We start from the raw sequence: 13,527 nt of genomic DNA, 5'->3' as shown, positions 1-13,527 counted from the left end.
AATCAAGCCCCGCATCGGGCTCCCTGCTGGGCAGGAAGCCTGCTGCTCCCTCTCCCGCTCCCCCGCTTGTGTTCCCTCTCTCGCTGTGTCTCTGTCAAATAAATAAAAATCTTTTTAAAAAACAAGACAAAACATCGCCATCTCTGGGTGGTGGTTCGAAAATTCAACCTCAAGGACAGGGCGCGAGAGAGACAGACGTTAACACCGTCCACAGGCAGCTGCTATATGGCTGTTACACGTGTGGTGGCCCCGAGTGGCCTAGAAAGCCCAGATGCCACAGCACAACTTAAAATAACACACCATTTGTGTGGGATGTTGTAAACCACCAGGCATCAACAGACTGTTGCTAAGCTCCGGTAATTGGCTGTGAGAATGCCTTCGGAGTTCACGACATTGTGCAATTCCAGCAAGCGAGGCGAGCAGGGGACAAGGCGGTGCGGGTGCAGGGGAGGGGAGCAGGCAGCGTGGCGGGGGAGGCGGGTCAGTCGCTGCCTTTGCAGCCCCAGCTCCCCACGCGCTGAGTGTCGCCGGACACCGAGGAGTGCATCCGCCTTCCGGATAAGTTACTACATGTTTTCTCTACTTCTAAATAGCGTTTCTGTGTTGCTCCGTGGATATTTTAAAAGTCTTATAGATGGGGGCGCCTGGGTGGCTCAGTCGGTTAAGCGGCTGCCTTCGGCTCAGGTCATGGTCCCGGGGTTCCTGGAATCGAGTCACGCATCCCCTCATCGGGCTCCCTGCTCAGCCGGAAGCCTGCTTCTCCCTCTCCCACTCCCCCTACCTGTGTTCCTTCTCTCCTGTCTCTCTCTCTGTCAAATAAATAAATAAATACAATCTTTAATAAAAAAAAAGTTTCATAGATGATGAGAGGACCTTTGTGAATTCACTGCTTAGGCGAGGTCATTTTTGATTTAAAAAAAAATAATAATTTGGATGCCAGGGGAAGAAATAAGGAATGAAAGAGTATTTAATAATTCTGCAAACGGAGTTGTGTTTTTAGAATAGGATATAAAGAGCCCACATCCGAGGCTTATTTTATAAAATGTCCAATAATTCATGAAAACACTGCCCTGTCCATGTTTACCCCGTGATGATGTTAAAGCATACTGCCTAGCAGTGATAATAACAGCCCTCTTACTGAGGCCCGGAGAGCAAGAATTTTGCACACATCTGCACACCGATTCAGTAAGGATGTAAGGAAGATAAAAGCTACAGCCCCATCTTATAAATTAGGAAGCTAGGCTCAGAGAGGTTAAGAAATGGGACTAGAGATGCCCAGCAATTATTATGGGCTACTTCATGAAGCTCAAAATACAACAACGTTTTAATATTTGCTTTTGATTATTTGAAATGTTCAAAATGCCACATAATAATTTAAACTATTGAGTGATGAACATAATCACGTCGAAACTATTAAAGTCTCGCAGCAATTTTTCCTTTAATCTTGTGACACTGAAAAGAGCAAGCAAAAATTTTTTTTGTCAAAGTAGACTTTAAAAAATAAGATAGGCTAAAAGACATCCTCATATTTTATTTTATTTATTTTTTTGAAACAATGGCTCTTTATTTTCCTGTGGACAGTTCAAAGGAGGTTTAATATATATATGTATATATATATGTGTGTGTGTGTATATATAGATAGATAGATAGATAAAGAGATGCACACACACAGAAAAAGAGAAAATCTTGGGTTTAAAGGAAACCTAAGTGTCACTAGAAACCTGATTGAAGGATTCACACTTTTAGAAGGGAAATACAGTACAGATTTCTCCAGAGAGCAGTTTTTAAAGAAGTTGCCGGGGTGGTGGTGGTGGGGGGGGGTTACGTTTTAAAGGTAGCTTGTGGGGCTTATTTCCTAGGCTTAAAATAATTTAGGGGAGGTGTCAGTCACAGTGCTAAGTTTAGGGTGACGGGACAGTAGTCACTGCCCAGGGCCTTGGAATGGATCTTGCTATCACACAGTGCAAGGTAAGAGAGAGTAATCACGGCGCCAACCAACATTTTTGGATTGAGCATTCATCACAGAGGCCCAAAGGGTATATGCATAGGCCACTTTGGGGTGGAGGACCCCAAAACTGTCAGCCGGTGGCACGGCCTTAGCAATTCCCCAAAGCCTTGACGCTTTTGTGGAGTGAAGCCAGCATTCTTTTCGTTTCCCTTGGGGTAGAGAAGGTGGATTTCTTCATGAGCCACACTGAGGCCCCCACGTAGCGCAAGCGGCTTGCGGGAAGCCAAGCCCTTCAGGAACTCGCAAAAGGCTTCATCCCAGCGCCGCCAGGACTCCAGGCGCGTCAGACCTCCACCTGCTTTGGGTACAGAGGCTGTTCCCAGAACAAATGTGTCAAATTCAGCCACAGTCACTCGGCCTTCCTGATCATGTTCCTCTTCACCAGTGCCATAGGAGGCTTTGAGTGGGTACTGGTGGGGGAGCAGGCCCACACCCTTGTACTCTTCCTTGGCTGAAGGTGCTCACCAGTACTGATGGGATAGTTCAGGCAGCTCTTTTTTTTTTTTTTTTTTTAAGATTTATTTATTTATTTGAGAGAGTGAGAATGAGAGAGAGTACATGAGAGGGGGGAGGGTCAGAGGGAGAAGCAGGCTCCTCGCTGAGCAGGGAGCCCGATGTGGGACCAGGCAGCTCTTGAAGTTCAGCTGATAGTTTGTTCTCTGAACAGTTGGTCTCTCTGAGGCACAGGATATCTGGGGGGCTTCTTCCTATACCCAATCTAAACTTTTCTTCTTAATACAGGCTTGAAGCTTATCCACATTCCAGGAGCAGCTCTGGAGTGTGGCCGATTTACCACTGGGTGAGGTTTTCTGATCTGGGGGTGGGGGTCCTCAGACAGAACTGGTGCCTCTCCTGCTGCCTCTTTTTCATTTTTCTTTGCTCCTGCCTTACTCTTCTTGGCGTCCAGCTCAGTGTTGGGCTCTTCCCTGTCTTCTGCCACAGCTCCCTTTTCCCCACGCTTTTCCCACTGTAACGAATGCCCTTCTGAACGTGTATCATGTCACCCACTGAAGCCATATTTTTACTATGTTACCTGCTTGGGTCCCAGCCTGCCTCCTCCTCTAAAAGACATCCCCAAATATTAGAAATTACGACTACTTGTCATAGTTAAGATCCCACAGCATGGCTTACAGAGAGCATAAGAAATAACCATCAGTGCAAAATCAGACTTTTGCGTTTTGTTTCTGGTCTCATCTTATACCCAAACTGTGAGTCACTTTGATTTTTATGAAGTAGAAATGCTTCATAAACATAAAAGCAAATTATTTACTAATTTCTTAATATTCATCTCTTAACTTAGTGTTATTATCTGGAATTTGCTCTTATTCATAAATGTTTGTGGTTTTTCAGGTGGTTGACATGAACGAAGTCATTGTAAACCTATAATGCTTTCAATTGGCTGGCTATTACTTTATATAAAATAAGCCTACTTTATCACCCTCTCCTAAAGAAGACAAAGGTTCGTCTGAAATAATTATTCCTGGGTGTGGAGATATAAAAGAGTCTAGAAAATATTTCACGATCAATGCATCTTTCAGACAGCCAATCACTTGTCACTCACATTGCTTTTTAAACCCCAGCATTCTATGGAAGGAACATTGGAACTGTTGTTTTGTTTTGTTTTGTCTTCCAGCTTGGAGGATTTAAACAATGATTTGTTTTTCACTTTTGATTAAATTTTGTCACTTTTTGGTTGAATGTTTATATTTTTGGAGATCACGCCTGTTTCCTTCTAGAACTAGAATTGTGTATTACAGAATGATAGAGTTGAAAGGTACCCTGAAGTTGATCTAGCCCAATTCTCTTGTTTCCCAGTTGAGGAAACACCTCATTTCTTCACTTTTGTGCATATGAAGGCATCACCAAAATCAACGTTGCCTGCTTTGACATTTCCATTGCAAGCTGGACCTACCCTGGGTTGGGGAAATAAACAAACAGGGACGGAAACAAGTCTATGATGCCATCAATCCAGCTGTTGGATTGTTCTTCCTCCAAATAATTTCAAGTAAGTTGCAGACTGAAATTCTTGAACTATATTCGTTTATTTCACTGAATAAAGATGGCTGATAATTTGTTTACTAAACTTTCTTTGGTTCTCTGTTAGATGATCAAGCCAAGGGTTAACACCCCATAGAGCACAATAGCCTATTACAGCAGTGAATTAGCGCCCTCTAGCACATTTTTGAGTCACTACTGCTAAAAAAAATTTATAAAATATAACTGAAACCACGCTGGGTTCTTTACACAATCTTACTTTAATTCTCACAAAAATTGAATAACATCCATTGAGACAGCTGTGTAAGGAGAGAAAGATAATATGCAATATGGTGAGGGCTACTTCGGGAGTGAGAAGAGCTGTGGACGGGGAATGACTGACTTTATTGAGTGACACTGATGAATAGGAAGAGGCCTGGCCCTCTGGAAGCTCCCCGATTAGGAGAGACACAATTCCTGAAAGGAATGTTGCAATAGGCAACTTAAGAACTACTGCAGAGTTATTATCTTTTTTAATAGTGTGGGAACAAGGAAACAGAACCACTAACTCTGCTTGGGGGTTGTGAGGATAACTTCAATGAAGAGATGACATTGGATGAAGAATTAAAGGAGAGTAGTTTGCCGGGTGAAGAACAGAGAAACGTCATTCAAAGCAGCAGTAGAAGCAAGTGAAAAGGCTCATCATTGAAGAACACTCTGATACATAAGTATGGGTAATGTAGGAGGTCAGTGCTGTTGGAAACCGGGGTGCATGGGATGGAGTGGACAGAGGTGGCTGGAGCAGGACTGGGAAAAGCTTCTATGTCAACAAAGGGAATATGGAACTTGGCCTCTTGACAATGGGAGTAGTGGGGGGTTTTCAACTGGAAAATAGTGTAATTAGATTTCTTTCTTTTTCTGCCTTATAAGTTAAGAAATATAACCCACAGTCAGAAAACTACTAAACTACTAAAACTAAACTAAAAACTACTAAAACAAACATGCTGTGTAAAGCATAGTTATAAGGCAAACACTTCTATACCCTGCACCCTGGTATAGAAATATAACATTGTGAACACCTGCCCCTTCTTTTTACCCCAATTGTAATCCCATCCAAGCCCCAAAGACAATAGCCACTGTCTTTGTGACTCTTCATCACTACTTTGCTTTTCTTTACTGTTTCATTACTTGTATATACTTCCTCAGAAAATAACATTTTGTTTTAACTGCTTGTGAAGTTTTTATAAATGGAATCACACTTAAAATTTTCTTTGTGTTTGATTTTTACTGCTCCACATAATGTTTGTAACATTCGTCCTTGTTGGTTGTTGCCGTCGCTGCCATTTATTTACTTAAACTTGCTGAACAGCATTCTCCAGTCTGAATATTTTGCAATTTCTCTTGTATGATGCTGTCGGATATTTGTTCTTTGACTTTTTTAAACCAGTTCTTGCCCGACACACATACTATTGCTATGAGCTTTTGTACTTTGTATCCTACTCACATGGGCAGAACAGTTTCTCCAGCCTACTTCGATTTCTTCCAGGAAGTTAACTCTGATAGGACTGTGTGGCATCCACCAGAGGGGAGTGAGGTGATAATGGGCTGGTCCACTTTCAGTGAGGGTGGAGAAGAGTTCCGATTGGAGGGCTGTCCCCGAGGCAGCATGGAGCTGCGCAGGACATGGAGTGGCACCCACAGGTGACCCTGAGTTTTCTAGCTTAAAAGACTGATATCCTTACATGACAGAAAAATTCTGGAGGAGAAGTAAGTTTTAGGGGGAAAATGAGTTCTATTGTGGGTTTGAGGTGACTGCTGGACATATAAGCAGAAATGTCTGCTAGGCAATCAGAAAGTCCTATTGAGAACTTAGGAGGGGAGGGGCTGGAGGTGAAGACGTGGAAATGGTAACATACAGTTGGTTGTCAAAGACACGCAAAAAGAGAATAACAGTCATTGACCGCACTTTCTGACAGGCACTATTCTAAGAATGTTACATGTATCTCAAGAAACACAAGCGTTGGGGCAGATGTGGAGAAAAAGGAACCCTCTTGCACTGCTGGTGGGAATGCAAACTGTGCAGCCACTCTGGAAAACAGTACGGAGGTTCCTCAAAAAGTTGAAAATAGAGCTACCCTATGACCCAGGAACCACACTACTAAGTATTTACCCGAAGAATATACAAACACTAATTTGAAAGGATACATGCGCCCCTATGTTTATTGAAGCATTATTTACAATAGCCAAACTATGGAAGCAGCCCAAGTGTCCACTGATGGATGAGTGGATGAAGAAGAGGTGGTATATATACACGATGGAATATGATTCAGCCATAAAAAAGAATGAAATCATGTCATTTGCAACGACATGGATGGAGTTAGACAGTATAATGCTAAGGAAAATCAGTCAGAGAAAGACAAATACCATATGAGCTCACTCATACGTGAAATTTAAGAAACAAAACAAATGAACAAAGGAAAGAGAGAGAGACAAACCAAGAAACAAACTCTTAACTATAGAGAACAAACTGAGGCTTAGCAGAGGGGAGGTGGGTGGTGGGATGGAGGAAATAGCTGATGGGGATTAAGAGTGCACTGATGAGCACCGAGCAATGTATAGAATTATTGAATCACTATATTGTATGCCTGAAACTAATAGAACACTGTTTGTTAACTCCACTGGAATTTAAAAAAAAAAACTTAATAAAATTAAAAAAAAAATGTTACATCTATCAACTCATCTAATCTTCACAACAACCCAAGGAGTCATAGAATACTATTATTTTCATTTTACAGATGAAAGAACCGAGGCACAGAGAGGTCAAAAGCTTGCCCAAGGTCACACATCTAGCTAGTGGTGGCTCCAAGAGGAGATTATTCAGGTAGTGTAGGTGGAAAGGATTGAATTTTGGTGAGTACCAAAATCAATGGTTGTGAGGAGGATCCTGGCAAGGATACTTAGCTAAACAGTCCCCAAGTTAGGAGGAGAGCTAGGAGAGTGTCATTAATAGCCAAACTGAAGTTAACTGGATAAGTTACGTCAGGTGCCTGGCTGGGGGGAGGTCAGGTGGAGTGCCAAAGAGGAGTCATAGCCAAGCTGGAGACTACGTGTCAACAAAACCTATTCCTGCTTGGCTCATTGCTTCCAAGAAAGGAGATGAACTCTTTTTAAGGAAGTTAATAATAAAATATAGAAAAATAGTTATTTACCTTTGGTTGCAGTCTACAGCTAAAGTAAAAAGAAAAGTCCCTCCCTTGAGAAATCAGCTAAGTATGGTAGGAGAAGATGGTAGAGAAATGCGGCTGGTAGTGGGGAAGGTGAGTGCTAGATACCAGACAGCTCTGCTGAGTAAACAAGCTGAGCTGGGCAGGAAGGAGGAAGTTGTGGGAGAGTCCCTACTCTGCCGGCACCTGCCTCTCTACCACCCCTCACTGTGGCTTGGTCACTCTGATGCAAGTGAGTGGGGGTGGGTGTCCAGATGGCCCTTCAGCTGTACCTGGAACCTGTCCCATGGCCTTATCTTCTCCATGGTCTTGTCCTCATCCTCCCTGGAAAGATTTACCTTCTGTTTGTCACAAGGTTGGCAATTCAAGATGCTCAGGTAGGCAGGATCTCTGTAGAAGGGTTCAAGTTCTTAGCTGAACAAAGTAGACATGATGCTGACTCTGCAGTAGTTCATTTATTCATTCATTCATTCATCCATTCGTTGATGGATTCACTCGTTACACCCACAGATATTTACTGAACACCTATAATGTCCTGGGCACTAGACTAAGACCTGTGTAACCAAAAAGGGATTAAATCAAGCATGAATCTTGCCTTCATGAAACATATAATCTAGTTGGGGAGATGAAAAAATAGTAAGTAACAAATAAAAGATTATAAAACTGTCATATGTAATAAGAAGACAAATAGGAGGCTGCAAAAGATTGAGGGGTGATGGGTGAATTTAGAAAAATTGATCATACAGCACATGGTAGACTTCACATGCTCATGCTTGTCCAGTTCTCTTTGCCTTTAATGCATAGGAGAGGACCATACTGCCCCTTTCCCTTATAGTTTGGTGGAGGCTTTTGACTAGTTCGGACCAAATACTGGTATTTAATGCAGGACACTTCCATGATAAAAATAATTTCTCATCTTCCCCACTGTCTGCCCCATTTCTCCACTATCTCCCATACCCACACATAAGGGAATGAATTAAGGGAGGGGTTTTTCTTTTTACTTTAGTTATAGAAAACAACAAAGAGGAAATAACTTTTTCTATATTTTATTATTAGGTTTCTTAAGGAAGTTTCACTTCCTTTCCGAAAGTATGTGGCATTAGTTTAGCAGTCTCATGGTGAGCAGCCTGGAAACTGATAATGGAGGATAGAGAGACCCAATTCTTATTTGGCTGCTAATAAAACTAACTCCTGCATTAATTTGGAAAGATTATATAGCTAAAGAAAATGTTTCCTGTGGTGTCCTGGCGCTGTTCCTCCACTGTACATTGCCTGGGGGGACAGATTAATCTATTATTGTTAGTTCATGGTTCTGTAGCTCAAGATGGGCCACATGAAGACCTGATGTAGAGAGTGCCACACACTACCCAGACTCTGGACTGTGAGTTCCATGTTTGGACTTCTGGTTTGTTTCTTTTGGGAAGAAGGTTAGTGACTTCTGGAGTGGGAAGAAGAGTGAAAAAAAGAGTGGTCTGTAGTAGAACTAATGATCATTCCTTTCCTTCTGGCAAATGGTAAGGTTACATGTCCTTGTCCCCTTGCAGTAAGGTGGACCACGAGACTGTGCTGAAGTATTTAATGGCTACTGTGAGACCACCCCCCACTGCCCCTGGAGCTAGGGATCTCGATGGAGCCTCTTTTATAAGAGCACTAATCCCACTTATGAGGACTCCACCCTCAAGACATAAGCACCTCAGAATGGCCCCACTTACTAATACCATCATTTTGGGGGGTTAGATTTTCAACATATGAATTTTGGGGGGACATATTCTGACCATAGCACTGTCTGAAATGAACAGGAAGAAGGAACAGAAAATGCCCTGGAGACAGGGTGTTATGGAATTATCCAAACCTTGCCAAGATGCAAATGTTGCCTAGGAGAAGAATGTAGACACAGAGATGATGATCTATATGTTCATCTTTGAAAAGCAATCTCTAAAGAGGGGAGAGTTACTCCCTAAAGGAGCAGAGTATTGAGCCCCCAGAGCTGGAGCAAGGAGAGTACGGGGTTCCTAAGAAGGCCAAGACTTCCAACTGGAAGACAGTGGTGTCCCTCCGGCCTGGTTTTCTGGTTGCCCTGAAGATTATGTGTCAGTGTGTATAGATGAGAAACCATTTCAATTCAGTAATGAACTCCCAAAGCACTTTCTAATATCTGCCCCAACTCCCTCCTCTTATGAGAAGAAAATAATAACACTTTAAAGGCATTTCCTTTCTTTTCTTATTGGTCTTGCAACTTGATAATAGTCAGGAAAGGGATCCTGGGATAAATTGGAATTCTTTCTACTAGGAGTCACTTCTCCCCCCCCCCCCCCAACACTCTGTTGCTCAGTCAGGAGCAGTTCCCAGCCTACATTAAACAATATCTAAACATTTTTATTTTTCTTTTGTTTTTTAAAAAATATTTTATTTATTTGTCAAAGAGACAGAGAGAGCACAAGCAGGGGGAGTGGCAGGCAGAGGGAGAAGCAGGATCCCCGCTGAACAAGGAGCCCGATCTGGGACTCGATCTCAGAACCCTGAGCCAAAGGAAGCTGCTTAACCGACTGAGCCACCCAGGCATCCCGTGATACAATTAAACAATATCTAAACTCATCAAATACATTGGTTTTTTGGATTTCCCCCATACATTGATAGTTTTTAATGAAGCTAGACCAAAAGAGGTAACTCCTAGAAACTCAGGAAAAACTTGTCTGGATCAACATTTAAAAGAAGTGATGGTGGTTTCTAAACTGCTGGGAACTGAACTTCCTGCTGTCCTTCAAAAGCTCCACAATCTAACCACTCACCCACCCACCTCCATTCTTCTCCACCTGCCTTTCCTCTCTGCCTTGTTTCTATGCCAATAATGGGTACACAGAAGACCCTACAGAGCACAGTTGAAGCCTTCTCTGAAGGAGGCAGAGGGTCCTTCCATCTTGTTTCATGCAGGACTTGGATAAATGCCACCCAACCCCACCTTTCCATTTGATCTTTTCCTCTTCTCCTCCTACTGCTTTTTGCCATCTTCCAGTTCTCAAACACTCAGTTTCTTTATCTTCTATATTCTTCAAACACAGTCAGTCTCTCACTAGGATTTATTACTTTTGGCAAGAAGAGGTGAATTGTTGGCATTTCAGGTTCAGGGAGCAACCCTTCATATAAGCTCTGTGTGCAGAGAAGGAAGGACAAAGAAGAGCCTGGGAAATCGCCTCTTCCCAGATTTCTTCTTCAGAGATTCTTCATTAGATCAAAACATTTCATGTATTTTTTAATTGGAGAAGGAACATAAGCATGTTTAAAAAAAAGACAAACACTAAAGAAAGGTGTGCAACAAGTCTCTCCCTGTATTCATTCACAACCCTCTCCTTACTTCTCAGAGGTAAGCATTTGACATATTTTTTAATCTTGTAGAGTATCATACACATCAGCAAGAGACGTACATACATTTTCTTTTTCTTTTCTTTTCTTACATGAATGTATGGCATGCAGTGTTTTTGTTTACCTTTTCCAATTAACATGTCAACTTTGTCTTTTCACCCACACCAGCACATACAGATCTACCTCAATCATATGCACCTATTTTGTATTCCATTGCATAGATGTGAATGTTTTAAATATGCAGCATATCTCATGTGATACATTCTTTTTTATTTCATTTATTTATTTTTAAGTAATCTCTACACCCACTGTGGGGCTCGAACTCATATCCCTGAGATGAAGAGTTGCATGCTCTACCAACTGAGCCAGCCAGGCACCCCTCATGTGACATATTCTTTTTTTTTTAATATTTTATTTTTTTATTTGACAGAGATACAGTGAGAGAGGGAACACAAGCAGGAGGAGTGGGAGAGGGAGAAGCAGGCCTCTGGCTGAGCAGGAAGCCCGATGTGGGGCTCGATCCCAGGACCCTGGGATCCTGACCTGAGCCGAAGGCAGATGCTTAACGACTGAGCCACCCAGGCGCCCCTCATGTGACATATTCTTTTAGGGAAGATCTTCCACAACATTTTAAGTTCTCCATTGAGTTAACGTGAATTTTTGAGATTTGGCAATAATGTCATTTATAATTTGAAGAAATCCAAATTTCCTCCTATTAAATTACTTTTTTCTTTATTCTTGTCCTTTAATCTTGTTATTTATTATTATCTTTGGAAATCCAAATCTTTGATCATAGTTCACAAACTAGTAAACCAAATCTGACAGCAGGGGGACCGGACTTGTGATGAAGAAAAGTATAAGTAAGTGGCCATTGACAATGAAGCTCTAGCATATATTAAAACCACCTGTGAAATAATTTGAGTTAATGGAAAAACATAATGTAATTTACCAAAATTCCTAATAGACATTTTTTTGTTTGCTTTTTTTGTGTGTGGTTTTATACCTTTATTTGACAATCAGCGATTAGTTCTCATCCACATTAACTGTAGATTTTTGAAAGTGGTGATAGGTACACAGGTAACCAATGGATAGAGCTTGTTTGGTGAATCTTCATCCTCATATTGTTTTCTGGACAACCACACATGGATAAACATTCCTTATTCCTTTGACCCAGACAGCTTTGTTGAGCCTGGTGTCGATGTGTACATCTGGAGTTCCCACCTCCTTCATGGCAAATTTCCGGATCTCTCTGAGTGCCCGAGGGCACACTTCTTGAAACCCACTCATAGATGCACTTGTGAATGTTGATGTGAATGTATTCTCTGGTCACTACCTCGTTGATGGCAGAATGACCCTTCTTCTTCTTGCCACCCGTCTTTGTGGGAGCCATTCTGCTGGGTCCTGGTTGGAAAGGAAGATAGACATGGGTTTTAAGAGCCATGGAAGGATGGGCACCTGGGTGGCTCAGTCGGTTGAGCATCAACTCTTGATTTTGTCTTGGGTCATGATCTCAGGGTTGTGGGACTGAGCCCCATGTTGGGCTCCATGCTCAGCACGGAGTCTGCTTAAGATTCTCTCTCCCTCTGCCCCCCACACCCCTTGCTTGCACTCTCTCTCTCGAAAGAAAAGAAAAAAAAAGAACCATGGAAGGAACACTAGAACCTTTATAGACTTATTGTGTCAGACGATGATGACAATGATGATGACAACAGTGATGACCGCAAAGACTGGCCACATCTAGGTTCTTAGGGGTAAAATAATCATCTTTTGTAAAAAAAATTTTTTTTTAGTGTGTGAATCAGTGAATATTTAAAATTTTATGATAGGTTTAGAAAATCATGCTAAGAAAAGGGGAAAATAATCTGTAAAAAGATTACTTGAAATGTCACGGGATTGCCATTTAACAAATGACATTCCTGTGTCAGGGAAAGGGTCTGATCTTTCCCTCCTTCTGCTTTATACTTCCACTGGAAGAATTTTTATAAGCATTCAAAAATCTTAAGATAATAATGGGTTCAGATTTTCAAATACATACATAAACAATATATCCATACATAATAATGCACAGAAAGGTATTCTCTAAGATTAAGAGTGTTAGATCTAAATTTACTTGTTATTTTTGGCATCTAAAGTTGTGTCTTGCACATGGTGGATACTTAAAATACAGATGAATTTTGATTTGATTTTATTCTTACGGGTGGATCTTGGACCAGGATCGATACCTTGCTAGAGTCTAGAAGTCATATTCCAAGCAAGGTCATACCATTAGTCTGAGTTCTCATGAAGATTACAGAGAATAACGTTTGAGAGCTAGCTCACTTGAAGACGACTACAAGGAACTTTTAGGTTTACAGTGTGAAATTCTTTCAAGAGTTTCTCTTCCTTTCTTTTCCACGAATTTTTTTGAGGTCTCTGAAACCCATTCCTGACAGCAATAATGATAGTGCTGAGAAACAAAGTACTACAGTTAAAACAAAACAAACAAACAAAACCCATAACAATTGGTTTTCCAATGTGCTTGCCATGAGAATCTCTCACTCATTTTTTAAAAGTTGAAGTAAATTGATGTTAAATTATAGATTTTCAAAAGTGTAAAGGTCTTTCAAATATTATTTAGTCTACTCTCAAGAAAAAATTCTTCAATCCTCCCCACACCGTTAGTATATTATTCTATTTCCGCTAAGTACTGAACTTCTCAGCAATGTCTTCTCCAGACAGAACTGGGTATAAAGGGCTGAGCAATCTTCAAGACTTAGAACTAGAACTTAGAACTAGAGCCATCCACTACTTCAGTGATGGCAGGGGTAGATGTCACATACTAGACTCATCTGCTGGTACTGGGAGAAAATTCAGACTGGCCGGCAGAACCCAGACTCTCACAATTACGGTAACCTGTAGTAAGTACAGAGTGATCATTGGTATCTGGGAGATCCATGATTGGGGGAGCACAGTGGTGGCAAC

The 13,527-nt window shown here is 41.6% G+C and overlaps 1 pseudogene; it reads right to left on the bottom strand.

The window, feature by feature from the left end:
• Positions 1–1,887: 1,887 nt before the first annotated feature.
• Positions 1,888–11,956, bottom strand: LOC110583285 (annotated as a pseudogene).
• Positions 11,957–13,527: the final 1,571 nt, after the last annotated feature.

This window comes from Neomonachus schauinslandi, chromosome 8 (assembly GCF_002201575.2).
Source record: "Neomonachus schauinslandi chromosome 8, ASM220157v2, whole genome shotgun sequence".
In the NCBI taxonomy this organism is placed as follows: domain Eukaryota; kingdom Metazoa; phylum Chordata; class Mammalia; order Carnivora; family Phocidae; genus Neomonachus; species Neomonachus schauinslandi.
The sequence above is the reverse complement of the archived record's forward strand: the minus strand, read 5'-3'. Positions and strand labels throughout refer to the sequence as shown.